The sequence below is a fragment of the Sapajus apella genome, unplaced genomic scaffold, assembly GCF_009761245.1.
Source record: "Sapajus apella isolate SASKATOON/1434 unplaced genomic scaffold, GSC_monkey_1.0 scaffold23, whole genome shotgun sequence".
In the NCBI taxonomy this organism is placed as follows: domain Eukaryota; kingdom Metazoa; phylum Chordata; class Mammalia; order Primates; family Cebidae; genus Sapajus; species Sapajus apella.
The window spans coordinates 13,066,814-13,081,878 of NW_022436963.1; the positions used below are offsets into that span (position 1 = coordinate 13,066,814).

The 15,065-nt window shown below is 40.8% G+C and overlaps 1 protein-coding gene and 1 long non-coding RNA gene across 4 annotated transcripts in view; one reads left to right on the plus strand and one right to left on the minus strand.

The window, feature by feature from the left end:
- The window catches only part of PTPRG (protein tyrosine phosphatase receptor type G), a 764,493-nt gene that overhangs the window by 229,646 nt on the left and 519,782 nt on the right, over positions 1 to 15,065 (plus strand). The window lies entirely within an intron of this gene.
- LOC116559188 lies at positions 2,925 to 9,623 on the minus strand. Its single transcript, XR_004272367.1, has 3 exons — positions 9,540 to 9,623; positions 7,920 to 7,922; positions 2,925 to 2,937 (listed from the first exon to the last, which is right to left on the minus strand). It is a non-coding gene; the product is annotated as an uncharacterized LOC116559188 (long non-coding RNA).

A 15,065-nucleotide genomic window follows, 5' to 3' on the forward strand; every position in this document is an offset into this window, starting at 1 on the left:
GTCAGTTAGGAGTGGAACGTTGGGGTTTTTCTTTTGATTTCATTCTAGGAAGTCAGTGTGAATCGGCTTTAGGTACCCTGTCCCGGGGCCCTATTCTCTTACCTCAGTTTGGTCCCTGCTACTACCCTGAGGCCCATCTTTGTGGGCCTGTCAGGTGAGAAACTAGTGAACACATAGATAGATAGAACTGATCTATTGTGGCCTTTAATGAAATGAATCGATCTCAGATAACAGCAGTAGGGTTGATTTTAGAAATGGTGAGGGGAAGGTCTCCCAGTCATGTGATGAGTCCGAAATAATTCCAGGCAGAGGGACCAGCAAGTATCAGGACCACACGGTGGGAAAAGCACACGGCTTGTTCTAGCATCTAACTGAAGACCTGGAGGTGGGAGCAAAGTGAGAGAGAGGGAAATAGGAGGAAGGAAGGAGCTGGATCCTGCAGAGTCATGTGGGATGCATTAGAGACAGTAAAATACTAAGGGCGATGATAAATGATCGTTTTAGGAGGATTTGCACACACACACACACACACACACTCACACGTTCTAAGGGAGGGACATTTGCACATTTTTCTCTACCTTTGAAGTTACTGAACACTTCTTATGTTGCTGTTTTGAGATACCTCATTTTGGCCATAGATTAACATCCGTTAAGAAGCTGCACAGACTTGTACATTCTCCTGAGAGTGCTTGAAGCTGAGCAAACTGGGGAAACACCTGATGAATCCTTGGGGAGACAAAAGTGGAAGATATAATACTATACAAGTAGGCTTTGACTCCAGGTCTAATTTTAAGAGTGAGCCCCCCTGTGAGAGGCAGTAATTGTCTGGAAGAGTGTGATTGCTCCTAATTGCCTTCCTAATGACACATGGTGGTATTGGAAGCTACAGGCTTGGTGCCTGGCACTGTACATCAGAGATGACTTGTCTCTAGGGAGATAGGGCTAAAATATCTCTCTAAGGTGAGCCTTTTTTTTGCAGTCCTCCAGCCAGTGAAGATGCAGGGATGTAAGTTATGTAAATGGTCTTTAGGCATTTTAGTTAGTCATGCTCCACCTCAGAGGGCAGATATCCTACCAAACCTTTTAGCTGTAGAAAGATTAGCTTCAAGAAGATTAGCTTCTTAAATCATTTCCTCATTTTCCAAGCACTTATACTTTTTGTTTTTGTATGCTGACCTGCTATCCACCTGCTGGCCTTTGCAACTCTTTCTCCAAGGGCTCTCTGGAGCCACAGGTACCTGCATGTGGCCATCCAGAAGGGCTGGGAGAGTCCGTGTCTCATAGCTAGCAGCTTTGAGCCTGTAATTGACTAGAGTTAGATATTACCTTCTCTTATTCATCACTCCCCTGTTGTTTCCTGGGCCATCTCCCAAAGAAAGTACTGCTATTCCAATCTTGTCTCGGGCCCAGTTTCTGGGAAAGCCAGACTAAGACACTCTACCTAAGAAAAGTTGATACAAGAACTTTGTCGCCAAAAAGTTTCATTGCCGGACGTGGAAGTCACATATGAAACCCAAATGTGTTTCTCTGAATAAGACAAAGTCAGCATTACTATATAAAGTTTAATCAAGTGATGACAAGTTACTTGAAATTAGCCATTTAATCAGCAGCTCTGGGTAATGACAATCAGACTTTGCTTTGTTGTTTTGTGGGAGGAATTATTTTATGAAGCTGGAAAATACCAGAAACTTGAGTCGGGGGCAGGCAGCCACTTAGGCCTCCAGGAAGAAATTACAAGAACGCTTAATGAAGCTTTGTGAATTTCCTGCATGTGACTAAATCACAGGCAAACTGGATTCGTCTCTGATTTGGGCTGTGTTTAGTCTGCAAATAGTGTATTTGTTCATACAGTGTTTTTAACATCCTTGAGTTCGTTTTCCAATATTTAAAAATTGGGGATTTTAATTTAAAAGGTCAATGTGAATATCTTCCTTAAATCACAGTACACGCATTCTTAATTGAAACAGTAAAATCAAGCAGTGGGACAGCAGGGAGCCTGCATTCCTCCATAACAGCAGTGCCTCCTCCCAGTCAATCCCTACTGATGAGTAATATTGCAAACTCAGTCATTTATAGGATCTGCCTCACCCCATGAGACAGTTGAATTTGCATCCATGATCTAAGAATTTGCTTTCCGTTCATTAACCATTTGAAAAACTTCATTCTTAGACACTCCTGCCAATGAGCTTTAAATAGGAAGATAAAATGTCCATGAAATTAAAATGTGTGCCTATGTCTATATTCTTTGTTTTTGAGGGTAATGTACTTGATGGTATGGTATTATAAGTTAATGGGATTTTGCTAACAAAACCAGGATTAGCTTGGAGATCTCCTCCAACCGGCCTCTAGAGGGAATGGGGAGGAATTTTTGTAATTATGTAGCTCTTAGAGTGTTTGACTTGGGTCTCTTTAGTTATCTTAGCTAATTTCACATGACTTGAGAGTATCTGCCAAAAATTGAGGGAGCACGTGGCTATAGTAAAAGGATTTGGATAGGAAAGCCTCAGTGATGGCCTCTGAAGGAGGAAGGATGCCTTGGGGCTGAATCTGTTGGGAAATTTAGTATTGATTCCCGTCCTTCCACCTGCATTTAAAAAGTTAGGAGTAGAAGGGCCAATGAAATAGAATTTGCCGAGTGTTTCACATAAAATAGGTTTAGTTGTGTGTGCTTTTCATATAAAATGTTGAGAGATGGCTGGGCATATGAGTAGTTAGAATCTGTTTTTCTAGAAATAGATGATAGATCAAAGATATAACTTCCGTTTGACGACTGTCCTTTGATGATTATTTATAATTTAATATATGTTTTGAAACTAATAAAGACTACTCTGTGTTGTGTGGCTCAGTAAATTTGGGATACATGTTATCATTTCCTACACCCTGACCTCTCCAATGAATAAAAATTTGAGAATGCTTAATGAATCTATCATGAGTTTCCTGCATGAGGCAAAATCACAGGCAAACCAGGTTTGTCTCTTGATTCTCTGATTCGGTAGACAAATATTTTGTTTTCATCAGTATGATAATACTATTCGGCTCTGAATGTAGACCAACAGTTGATTTTCAATTGAATTATTATGAGATGTTGATTACTAAATTAACAGAATTTATTACTTTCTCTTCATTTATTTTGGCCTTTTTTTGGATATAGGGTCTTACTCTGTCATGCAGGCTGGAGTGCAGTGTTGAGACCTTAGCTCACTGTAGCCTCAGCCTTCCAGTCACAAGTGATCCTCCTGCCTCAGCCTCCTGAGTAGCTGGGACCACAGGTGTGCCCACCATGCCTGGCTCTTTTTTCTTTTTTAATTTATTATAGAGATGGGATACTACTATGTTTCCCAGGCTGGTCTTGAACTCCTGGGCTCAAGCAATTGTCTTGCCTCAAACACCCACCCATTTTTCTTCATAAACATGATTTAAATCTGTGATAGCTTCAGCTCAGCAGGACATGACCATTGCAACCTCATTGAATGGGTATAATCCCCAGGTCTAAGCAGAGACACCTGGTGTGTTGTTATTTTGTGTAGGTACCATACTTAAAATATTGGGAACCGCCATTGTAGCGCTGCACTATGTCTTTGAGACCCCTAAGGCCAAGGCGCAAGGTACTTTATATTTCTATCTTCCTTTGGGCTGCATTAAACATGTTTAAAGATGAGCTTACTCAAGTGCACTTATCTCTTTTACCATCTCCTCAATGTCAGACATTGTTTATTTTCCAAGGTATCACTTGGCTAATTTGACAAACCAATCAGTGCTAATTTAATAATAGACGAAGACAATGCTTTATTCATCAATTTAGTCATGTGTTAAATCAGTAAGTAAATTGAGCGTGAACCTTCAGCCAGGCTGATGAACCCTGCCTTCACGAAACTTAATATGAAAGATAGACATTGGGCCGGGCACGGTGGCTCACACCTGTAATCCCAGCACTTTGGGAGGCCGAGGCGGGTGGATCACGAGGTCAAGAGATCGAGACCATCCTGGCCAACATGGTGAAACCCTGTCTCTACTAAAAATACAAAAATTAGCTGGGCGTGGTGGTGTGCGCCTGTAGTCCCAGCTACTTGGGAGGCTGAGGCAGGAGAATTGCTTGAAACCTGGGAAGCGGAGGTTGCAGTGAACCGAGTTTGTGCCACTGCACTCCAGCCTGGCACCTGGCACCAGAGCGAGACTCTGTCTCAAAAGAAAAAAAAAAAAGACAGACATTGGACATATAATTTCACTCATCTTTGATTTAAAAGTGTGATGCATGCAAAGACTTTTGGTGTACTGCTAAACAAAAGTGCTAGGTGAGCCAGAAACTGTGGATTTTTAAGGACAAGAGTAACGGATGTTAATTGAGGCAAAGTGCTCTGATGAAACAAGAGCTGAAAGAGAAAACTGAAGAGGACTATTTAGCCTAGTTGACCTGGGGCATTCTAGAACCCTTCATTTTAAGCTAAAGGTTAGGAGATGCTGTTTGTTTCATGGTAATAATTGCATGAGACTGGATAAGTATCATTTTTGGTTTTTTAGTTTTTTAAAAGAGATAGTTTTTTTAAATAGATAGATTTAATTTTTAATTATTCTTTTGCCCAGGCTGGAGTGCAGTGGTGTAGTCATAACTTACTGAAGCCTCAAACACCTGGGCTTAAGTGAGCTTCCTGCCTCAGCCTCCTAAGTAATTGGGGCTACAGGTGTGCACAACCATGCCTGGCTAATTAAAAACAATTTTGTTTTAAGAGTTGAGGACTCACCATGTTGTCCAGGCTGGTCTAGAACTCCTTGCCTCAAGCAATCCTCTTCTCTCACCTTCCTAAAGTACTGGGATTACAGGTGTGAGCCACCACCCCCAGCTCAGTTTGATTGATTATTCCATTTGTAATTCACTTTTAAAGATGTATTTCAACGTGACAAGACCTTGTCTCCAATAAAAATAAAAATTAGGTGGACGTGGTAGCATGTGCTTATATGCTTCCTCCTTGGGAGGCTGTGGTGGGAGGATCGTTTAAGCCCAGGAGATTGAGGCTGCAATGAGCTTTGTGCCATTGCACTTCAGCCTGGGTGACAGAGTGAGACCCCACGTCACAAGAAAAAATAAAATTATATTTATTATCTGCTTCATACCAAACACTACTGGGAACTAAAATACTTAAAAGGTGTTTATTGTATTTAGGGTAGAGTCAATACAGATGACTATTCATAGAGCATCATCATGTGATGACTACAATGCAGAAATGCATTTGTTGCTATAAGAACCAGCTACAATGTATCCTAGGGCATGGCTTGGTGAACAGGGAAGATTTCTGTGTGTCTGGGGTGATATGTGTGCTGTGGGTGAGGAGGGTTGAGATGGCGTGTGCTGAGGGTTGAGACTGACATTGAGTTAGGGTTGGAGTGGGGAGCTGGTAGCAGCATGTTTGGTGCAGTAGATAAAGTGTGAGCAAGGGGTGGAGACCAGGACTAGCATAGCTCATGCCGAGGGCCACAGGCAGGTCCTGAGCCCTGGAAGGAATGTAAAGGCAGGTACTGGAGACAGATGAACTTGGGCCACATATCAGGGACCTCATCACGGAGAGCCTTCGTGCCAAGTTTTGGACTCTGAAGTGGAGATGTGACGGGGATCTATGCAGTGATTGAGTTAATTAGAGGCGCTACCTGCATGTACTGTTGGAAAAGTCCATCTGGCCATTCATTGGCCATTTGGACCTGAGCATGGGATGGGGTCAGAGGTTTGGGATTAGCTTAGATGACTGAAAGAAAATTATAGAGCAATATCCCCTGAGAAACACCAATATTAAAGAAGCAGAAAGGGAGGAGGAACCTGCATAGAGAAGGCGAGGAATGATGAAAAGTACACTGTGAACCTAAGAGTAGTGGGTGAGCCAGAAACTGCTGCTGAATTTGTAAGGAGGTGAATAATTGGTGATGTCAATGGGGCTACACTCATAACTGCCTGCCTCCTTTTCCCAGGAGGTGATCTGAAGGGCAAGGCTACATGCTGACTGGTGGTGGCGTTGCGGGATGGGGTTAGGTGATGCTGGATTGAGGGAAAAGCAGCTGTCATTCAACTAAGGATTTTCCCTTCCTTCATTTCTTTCAGATACTGATTTTTTAATGCATACCATAATATGTAAATGTTTTTGATTCTATAAAGACACAGCTTTAACTTAAGGAGGTGGGGGAGAGAGTGCGTGTGAGTGAGTCAAATGAATCATAGAGTTTATTCCTGGAAGGGGTATGTACTGTGGTTGAAGATGTTGAGGCTGAGTTAGAAACTGACATCTGTGTTTCACTCTAAGCTTCCACAAGACTTAAGCTAGATCTAGTTAGTTGATCATCTGCGTAGTTGTTCTTTAAGTTTCGTATGCATAGTGCTGGTACATTAGGAGCTTGATAATTTCATTCAGTGATCATGATCTGTTTCTTCAGCCTTTCCATTTTTACATGTAGAAGCAAATATCATTAACAACCAAAATGACCCATTTGCTCTCATTATGAGTTACAATTCTTTTAAAGAATTTAGTATGCATATCCTTGACCTTTTTCGAAAGTAAAAATTATCTTGAAAATTTACCTCTCTATCTATAATTTCTGTGGTGTGCTCAAGAACAGCTTAATAGTCTGAAAACGGATGAATTTAAAATTAGAGACTTGAAGGTCATAACCCCGCAGTGATAACTCAGCTAATGAAATATTCATTTCCAAGTACGAAGTGGCGCTGTATATCAATATGTTGTCACTGTCTGTCATCATTACGTAGAGTGCAGGTATATTTATGCATTTATAAATAGCTAAGGGAAAAAAGAGGCTAATTACATGCAGAAATGCTACAGAAATTTTCATGGCTATGCTTCTAACAAGCAACTGCTAACCATTTTTCCTAGCCACGTTTGTGAATTACGTATAGGTTCTGCACATTAACCTCTGCTGTATTTGGTTTTCAGAATGATGCTCTCAGAGGGAGGACAGTTCAGGAGGTATACATGCTTTTTTAGGTCATGTCCACATTAGGGGTTTGTTTATATGAAATGTGAAATTCAGTGCCTACCTAGAAAAATTAAACCAAAAACTGTTACGTTTGAAAAATCTAGAACGTGGTAGAAGAGAGATATATTTATATAATTAGCATCACCAATTAAGAATGAATTGACTTTAGCAAAAATGAATGTAATTATCTAGATAATTCAGGCTAACTAAAGACCTATCCAAATCCTTAGATCTTCATTAGCTGCATGCTTCTGGTAAAAGCAGATATTCGGGGTGTCAAATTCGCTTTATATTTTTCATCAGTCTTGCTCTATTTTGTTGGCATAGACCTGGCTTCAAATGATAGTGTCCACTTGATAAACAGATGGTTATTCAGGGAAAAAATGAAATAGGAAGTATAAAATATTCTATGTCAGCTGGGCACGGGGGCTCACACTTATAATCCCATCACTTTGAGAGGCCAAGGCGGCTGAGCATGAGGTCAGGAGTTTGAGACCAGCCTGTCCGATATAGTGAAACCCCATTTCTACTAAAAAATACAAAAATTAGCTGGGCATGGTGGCGCACGCCTGTAGTCCCAAGCTACTCAGGAGGCTGAGGCAGGAGAGTCGCCTGAACCCAGGAGGCGGAAGTTGTAGTGAGCCGAGATTGTGCCACTGCACTCCAACCTGGATGACAGAGTGAGACTCCATCTCAAAAAAAAAAAAAAAAAAAAAAAAAATTCTATGTCAAATTGAAAGCATGAGGGTACTCATGTTGATAAATCTTCTTAGAATATAGTATAAAATCTTTATGTACAGATATACATTGACAATAATAGAGAACTCATAAGAAGTTACCTAAACAGGGTTGAACACATAGGTAGGGTCATGATAGTAATACACTAATGGACAACCTGCCATACACACATGCCTTTGACACACACACACACACACACACACACACACACTCTCAGCTTAGGGAAGTAGGGCCACTTCTTCCCTACCTGTTGTTCCTTTCCTTGGATTCCTGTACTTTCCCCGGCCTGTCAGCAACCAGCCCTTCTCCCTAATCACACTTTTTCTTTTAGTCCCCTCTAAACAGGAAATGACAACTACTAATTAGACTTATAAATAAAAGCCATCTTACATGACCATCATATGTAGGTTTCCCAAGTCATATGTGCCTCTCGCCTTTTTCTCATTATTTACTATGGAAATAAAAACAAACATATTTCCCCCCATAATCTTACATAGAGGAGGTAGTGTCAGATGTAGCTGTTATGGTGGTGGTTCAAAAATTAAAAGAGGACGATTTGCATTGGCTAGTGGACACTTTATTTTAGTTTCTAAAAAGTTCATTTTATTCTCCTTCCTTGACTGTTCCTAGCTTTTAATGTGAGAAAAGAACACAGATTGTGGCTTGGGCTTACTTCATGGCATGGGAAGCACATGATCTGAATAAACTTGACTTAGTACTTGGCCATGGTTTGACTTTTACCTTGAGCCTCACGAGTTATTTCAGCAGTTGGTCACTAGTTATGGTTCTTTATCTTTAGAGGGTCTTAAGAAAAAATTTTAAACAGCCAGGCTGGTTATCATAACTATTGTGGGAATTCAAGGGTGGTTGGAGAGTCAAGATAGTGAAGAGTTAGAAAAATGGAAAAAAAATCCACCCCCAAACTGGGTGCGTATCATTGATAGTGTCAGAAATAGGCAGGAGTATTATTTTTAGAGAAAAGACCTACTTTAACCTCTGTGGTTCTATTTTTATACTTAATGTCTTCTGATATTTTAAGACACCAGAAATGACATATGTCTAGAAAGTTTTGAAACTAATAGATCTTTAAATGATCATTCTCTGTCTGATTACATTGTGTAGATTGAGAATATGCTACATTTGAGGAAAATTAGCATTGTGTCTTTGAAATGTCCCACTGGGGATAGAAACCGTATGCACCATAGCGGCTTAAAGACAAGGAGAAAACTGATGTCTTCTGAATTCTTTCTGAATTATCACCGTGATCTCCCATGCCTCGATGCCAGTTTTTCTAAGCAAAACACAGTGTTGGTTTTTAACATACATCCCAAAAGGGAAAAGAGTTAGTGATCTGTTATCCTTCTTCAGAAGCTCTTCATAACATAGGCTAAAAAATCTTACACTTTCCCCAAAACTGAATCCTTTGTATGCAAAACAAAAGAGTTATTTAACCTAAGAAACAAATATGAATACTTTGTTGAGTTGAAAAATGTGTCTGTTCTTCTCCCCACCCCAACCCCAGAATAAGTGACTGATGAAGAAGGAATTACGGTGATGATAATTCCTGGTGGCCTTTTAATGTTCATTTGTATCTCCTGTAAATGATTAAGGCTAATTACTCTGGAAAGAATCCGAAAACAAGAAAAACTCCATCGCAAGAATTATTTAATGTATACTGTTACTTCCTTTCCTGCCTTTTCCCTGAATGAATCTAAGACGACCTTGGTAGCATCACATTGCCTCTATTTGAAAAACTTGACTGTGTTTAGTTTTAGAGGATGGGTTATCTCACTGGTGTTTGAAATGGTAAAGATTCTGAGTGGTATCACTTTCAGTGATCTGTGAAGTAAAGAGCCCCTAAGTAATGTGGGACAGTACAGACAGTTACTGAATCACCCCGTAATCTGCTTTATTAGGTCCTTCTGGGAAGCCCATAAATGCTTGATCACTGACCCCAGACCTTAATGTTCATTCCTTATTGGAAGCCTTTAATTTTAGTATGATGGACACAATTATATCACAATGGTTCCTATGGAGTTGTTAAAGTCAATGTGTTCTTAAAAACTTCTTAAAAGGCCGATTTATTGACTTGATGGGCTGTAAAGCAGTTTCCGTTTATTACAAGAATTACCTTCTTAGGTAGGCATTTGTGACCATGATGGCTTTAGTGATACCCCTCGTTACCCAGTAGAGTCCTGGTAAAAGTCTTGAAATTAGGCCATTTATTCCCTCAAGGATATTGTCTCCGCTGTTGTCCTTTTTTCTAGAAGATGGCTCCTGCTGTCCCAGACAAACTTGTGAGTTTCTCTGAGGAAAAGAAAGGCTTTGTAGCAGTATTCAGAGTGCTCCCAGCTTGACAAACAGGAGCTCCCAGTTTGAGAGCCCCCTGCTGCTTGTGTCTTCCTGTCCTCAAAGGACACCTGGCCAACTTCTTTCCTTTTCCCAGTTAAATGGTAATTTACGCCCATGGTTGAGACTTGTTTTCAGCATGAATGTGTGCAGCCTGGCATCTTCGAAGTAGCAAAGCAGAGATGCACTTTTCATTCCTGGGTATTTGGAAGACGGTCAGGTACCTAGGACTATTCGATATCTAATAAATATGTTTCGCTTTTCAACCAGAGTACACAGGGTTACAGAGGGAACTACTTTTATTGAGGTAGTTATCAAAATATTAAAATTTGTGATTGGCAATGCATGAACATTTTATTAACACGTTATAAGATCTAGTAGCAGGTATAACAATTATCATAATATTGAAGTTATCATGAGTGCCTGTGACATTTTGAGATACCTGCAGCAACTGTAATGTGAGTTATTTCTCGTGATGACAAATTCTCAAGTATTGCTAATAGTACTGTAGGTTTTCCTACATTGGTAAATTGAAGGAAATGCTAAGTGCTGAATTCATGAAACCAGTTTGAGACTGTTGAAAATAAAGATGATTTCCTTTTCAATGCAAGTTCACAGATCACTGGAGTTCTAGCTACAGTTTATTCTAGACCAGAGGTTGCAAATATTTTTGTTCTATAAAGAGACACATGGTTAATATTTTTGGCTTCGTGAGACATACAGTTTTTGCTTTAGCTGTTCAGCTCTGCCACATGAAAGCAGCCATAGACAATACCTAAACAATTTGTCAGGTTTGAGTACCAATAAAACTTTATTTGGAAATAACAGACAGAGGGCTGCAGTTGGCCCTAGTTTGCTGAACCCTTTTCTAGATGAAGGCTCCTCTTGCCAAGATTGCTCCCTACTCTGGCTGACAAATTCTCACTTAGGGACTTAGTCATTGTTGCTGTTCTCTGTTATTTTGCATGTCTTTTCTCATGTTTAGGTGCTGTGTCTTAATTTTTTTTTCTTACAGTTAATAAACTTTATTGAGCACTGGTAATGAACATTATTGAGCACTGGTAATGAACGTTATTGAGCACTGGTATGTCTAGTTTGTTGCCTGCCCCCCCCCCTTTCTGTCACCCACACTGGAGTGCAGTGACAGGATCTCAGCTTACTGTACACTTGACCTCTCGGACTCAAATGATGCTCCCACCTCAGCCTCCTTAGTATTAGGAACATGGATGTGTGCCACAAAGCCAGCTCATTAAAAAAAAATTTTTTTTTTTTTAGAGATAGGGTCTTCCTGTGTTGCCCAGGCTGGTCTTAAACTCCTGGTCCTGGTCTCAAGCGATCCTCCAGCCTCAGCCTCTCAAAGTGCTAAGATTACTATGGGCCAGGTGTGATAGCTCACTTCTGTAATCCAAGCACTTTGGAGGCCAAGGCAGGTGGATCACAGAGGTCGGGAGTTCAAGACCAGCCTGATCAACATGGTGAAACTCTGTCTTAAAAAAAAAAAAAAAAGATTACAGGTATGAGCTACTGCATCCAGGCTCTAGTTTCTTAAAATACAAAGATGATTAAGACATACTTTTTGCCCTTTCAGAAATTTATACTAGTCGAATAGACCAACACACAAATGCATAACTATAAATATAGAGTTATAATTGCTACAGTAGTGCAGCATAAAGTGTTACTGGAACAATGAGGAGGACAAAAATAATAATGTATTCCTCCTTCATGGGGTCCTTCAGTGCTTTGCATTCAGTACTTTATATGGATAGCTTTTTCTTTCCATGACCTGACATATGTGAAGATCAGTGTGTCTCTATTGAAGTAAGTATTTTATTTGAAAAGGATGAAGAGTTCCGAAACCCTAAGTGTTTGTATATGGTAATGGAAGTTTATTCACAGATAATGATAACTTACTACGCTGGAGGTACTTTGTTTCAGGAGTTGATTGTTATTTGAGGCTTTTGCTGTAAGTGAGGTGAGATAAAGATAATGCTTCAAACCTAGTCCTCTAATCTGGGACAGTACATTTTGTGCATGGAGTGAATATCCACAACCGGCATATCCTGTCGTGGTTGAGATCTTGTGCGTCACATGATTTAGTGCTTAATTTTCAGTGGCTGTTTCCTGGCACCATCGGGGTCAGCATGGCCATGGGCTTCAGCTGATGTGCTTATTCCAGGGGTTGGTTTCTCCCTGTGTGGTGGAGTTCACAGGCTGTACCTAGCGCAGTGGGGTAAACTGGTGTGAGCACTTAGCTCTGTCTGTCGTGGGCAGTGGAGTTCAGAGGGTGGCTGCCCTCTCCCCATCTCACTCTTGTACTGGAGGAACGTGGAGGCTGGATGGTTTTTCTGTTAATTTAGAAAATCTTTGTCCCGTTATGTTGCTGGAGCTGCTGGGTTGGTGAACCACTTGAGTTGTCGCCTTCTCTTCTCCATTCTGTCCCTTCCTTAAGCACAGGGTACTTCAGGAACGCCATCTTGTCTTTATCACTATCTTGGGCACCTATTTGTTGCAAACTTGGAATTGAACAGAAATGTTTTAGTCCAGTGGTTTGGATTAAAATCAAAGTTCATGACAAAACTCGGACCATGCAGTATCTTACTGAAAACATCAATAGTGAGTTTATTAGAGCTTTTGGTGTTAGAGAAAGTACCATGGAAGGTCGGGCGTGGTGGCTTATTCCTGTAATCCCAGCACTTTGGGAGGTGGAGGGTGGATCACGAGGTCAGAAGTTCAAGACCAGCCTAGCCAACATGGCGAAACCCTGTCTCTACTAAAAATTAGGTGAGCCCGGTGGTGGGCACCTGTAATCCCAGCTACTCAGGAGGCTGAGGCAGGAGAATAGCTTGAACCCATTAGGTGGAGGTTGCAGTGAGCCGAGATCACGCCACTGCACTTCAGCCTGGAGGCAAGAGCAAAACTCCGTCTCAAAAACAAAGAAAGAAAAGTAACCATGAAAAACAGAGTTGCTGCTAATGTGTTTTGCTTCTTGGCTAAGTTTTTGTATAAGGATATAGATGTATATTTCCCTACGTATGCACGTGAGGAAGCATTAGAGCAAAACTTTATAGCTACTTACTATGCCTTTGGTTTCACAGTTTCACTAAAGCATTACAGGAGAACTTCTCAGTGTCAGAATCCCTTTCATCTCCGAAATTCTTCCGCTTCTGTGATTTTTTTTTTTTTTTTTTGGTTTGGTAATTTGTTTCCTGAAATGCAATTATTCACATTGTGATTTAATTATTTTATGTAGGAAAAAATGTCTAAGTCATTCATCTCTGACATACGTAGGTGCAAGGATTGATTTGTTGATACGTTTTTGAATATCAATAAGACAAGTATATATAAAATCTGAGTTTTTGATCTGTTGTGTGTTAGCAAGGATATTCGTCAAAAATGAGTTATCAGTCAGCACCTCCTTTGTCCTTTTACCGTGGTTAAGATAAAGATGTTGGTTAACAGTTTAAAACAATAGCCTAATCGATGGTTGCTGTGTTGCTAAATTATTCATGAAACAGGGAAGAAGTATGATGTAATTTTTATTATTTGACTTGACTTCTGCACATATATTTATATATAATTGATCCTAAGCTATTAGATCTGAAGCTTTGAGAATAGTTTTGGGAAGCAGCAAACTGTCCTTTCTCAGTGGGCTAGAAAAAGAAAGTCAGCGTTTGCAATGTGTTGTTTCTTAGTTTTGTAATTTAGGCTTGCTCCTGCAGTCTGGGAAATTACTTTTTGTTGCAAAGATAAGTTCCTTGAGGCGTGTTGTTCCAGCCTTTGAGTCAAACTTACCAAGTGACTTTAGGAACCAACATGATTCTTTTATGTCAATAACCTGTTTGAGGCAAGAGTTGGGTACATATTTGTAACCGTTTCAGATGTGTGGGACTGCTATATTTCTAATAAATTTATTTACTTATTATTATTTGAGATGGAGTCTTGCTGTGTCGCCCAGGCTGGAGTGCAGTGGCACAATGTCGGCTCACTGCAGCCTCTGCCTCCTGGATTCAAGTGATTCTCCTGCTTCAGTCTCCCAGTAGCTGGAATTATAGACATGCGCCACCATGCCTGGCTAATGTTTGTATTTTTAGTAAAGAAAGGGTTTTACTGTGTTGGCCAGGCTAGTCTCGAACTCCTGACCTCAGGTGATCCACCCACCTTGGCCTCCCAAAGTGAGCTGAGATTACAGGCATGAGCCACCACGCCTGGCCTGTTTCTAATACATTTATAATATTTATCCAGTGACTTCTGTAAACTGAAAGTGGCTGTGCTAGCTGGGATGTTATGAAAGGTCCTCTCTTGCTTTCAGAGGTATTATTTATTAATGAATTGATTTTTATCTCACTTTTTCGATTTTGTTAATGATTTGCAGAGTTTTAAGAGAAAAGGAAGGCAGAAACGTACCTACTGAATGTGTCTTCCTGAATAATAAGTAGGATCTTTAGTTCTAGACACTGGAATGCCTCACTTGTTAGAGCTGCCCATTTTGCTTGGGTTGCTGTGACCTCAGAGTACAGAATTTTTGCAGGGAGCACAGAAGATAAGAGATCTGTAGTCTTAAAGTTGGCGTAGTGTCACCAAAGGGGACTCTGGCAGTCACGTAAGTTTATGGCTTTACTTATTCTGTGAGGTGGGGAGTTGGAGGCCAGGGAGGGACCAGGTCTTAGTATTCACCCAGGCTGAGGGCAGTGGCATCATCACAACTCACTGTAGCCTTGACCTCCCGGGCTTAAGTGATCCTCCCACCTCAGCCCCGCAGTCACCCATCCACCACCCGCCTCTGCAGCAGGACTAGCTGGGACTACAGGTATGTGCCACCACACCCAGCTAATATTTTAAAGTTTATTGTAGCAACAAGGACTCACTATGTGGTCCAGGCTGGTGTCAAACTCAGGGGCTCAAGCAGTTCTGCCTCCCTGGCCTCCTAAATGATTTTACTTCTCCATTGAGCCTACACTTAGTGGGCTCATGGTGGATCATGCCACATTCTTCTCCGTTCTTGGCCC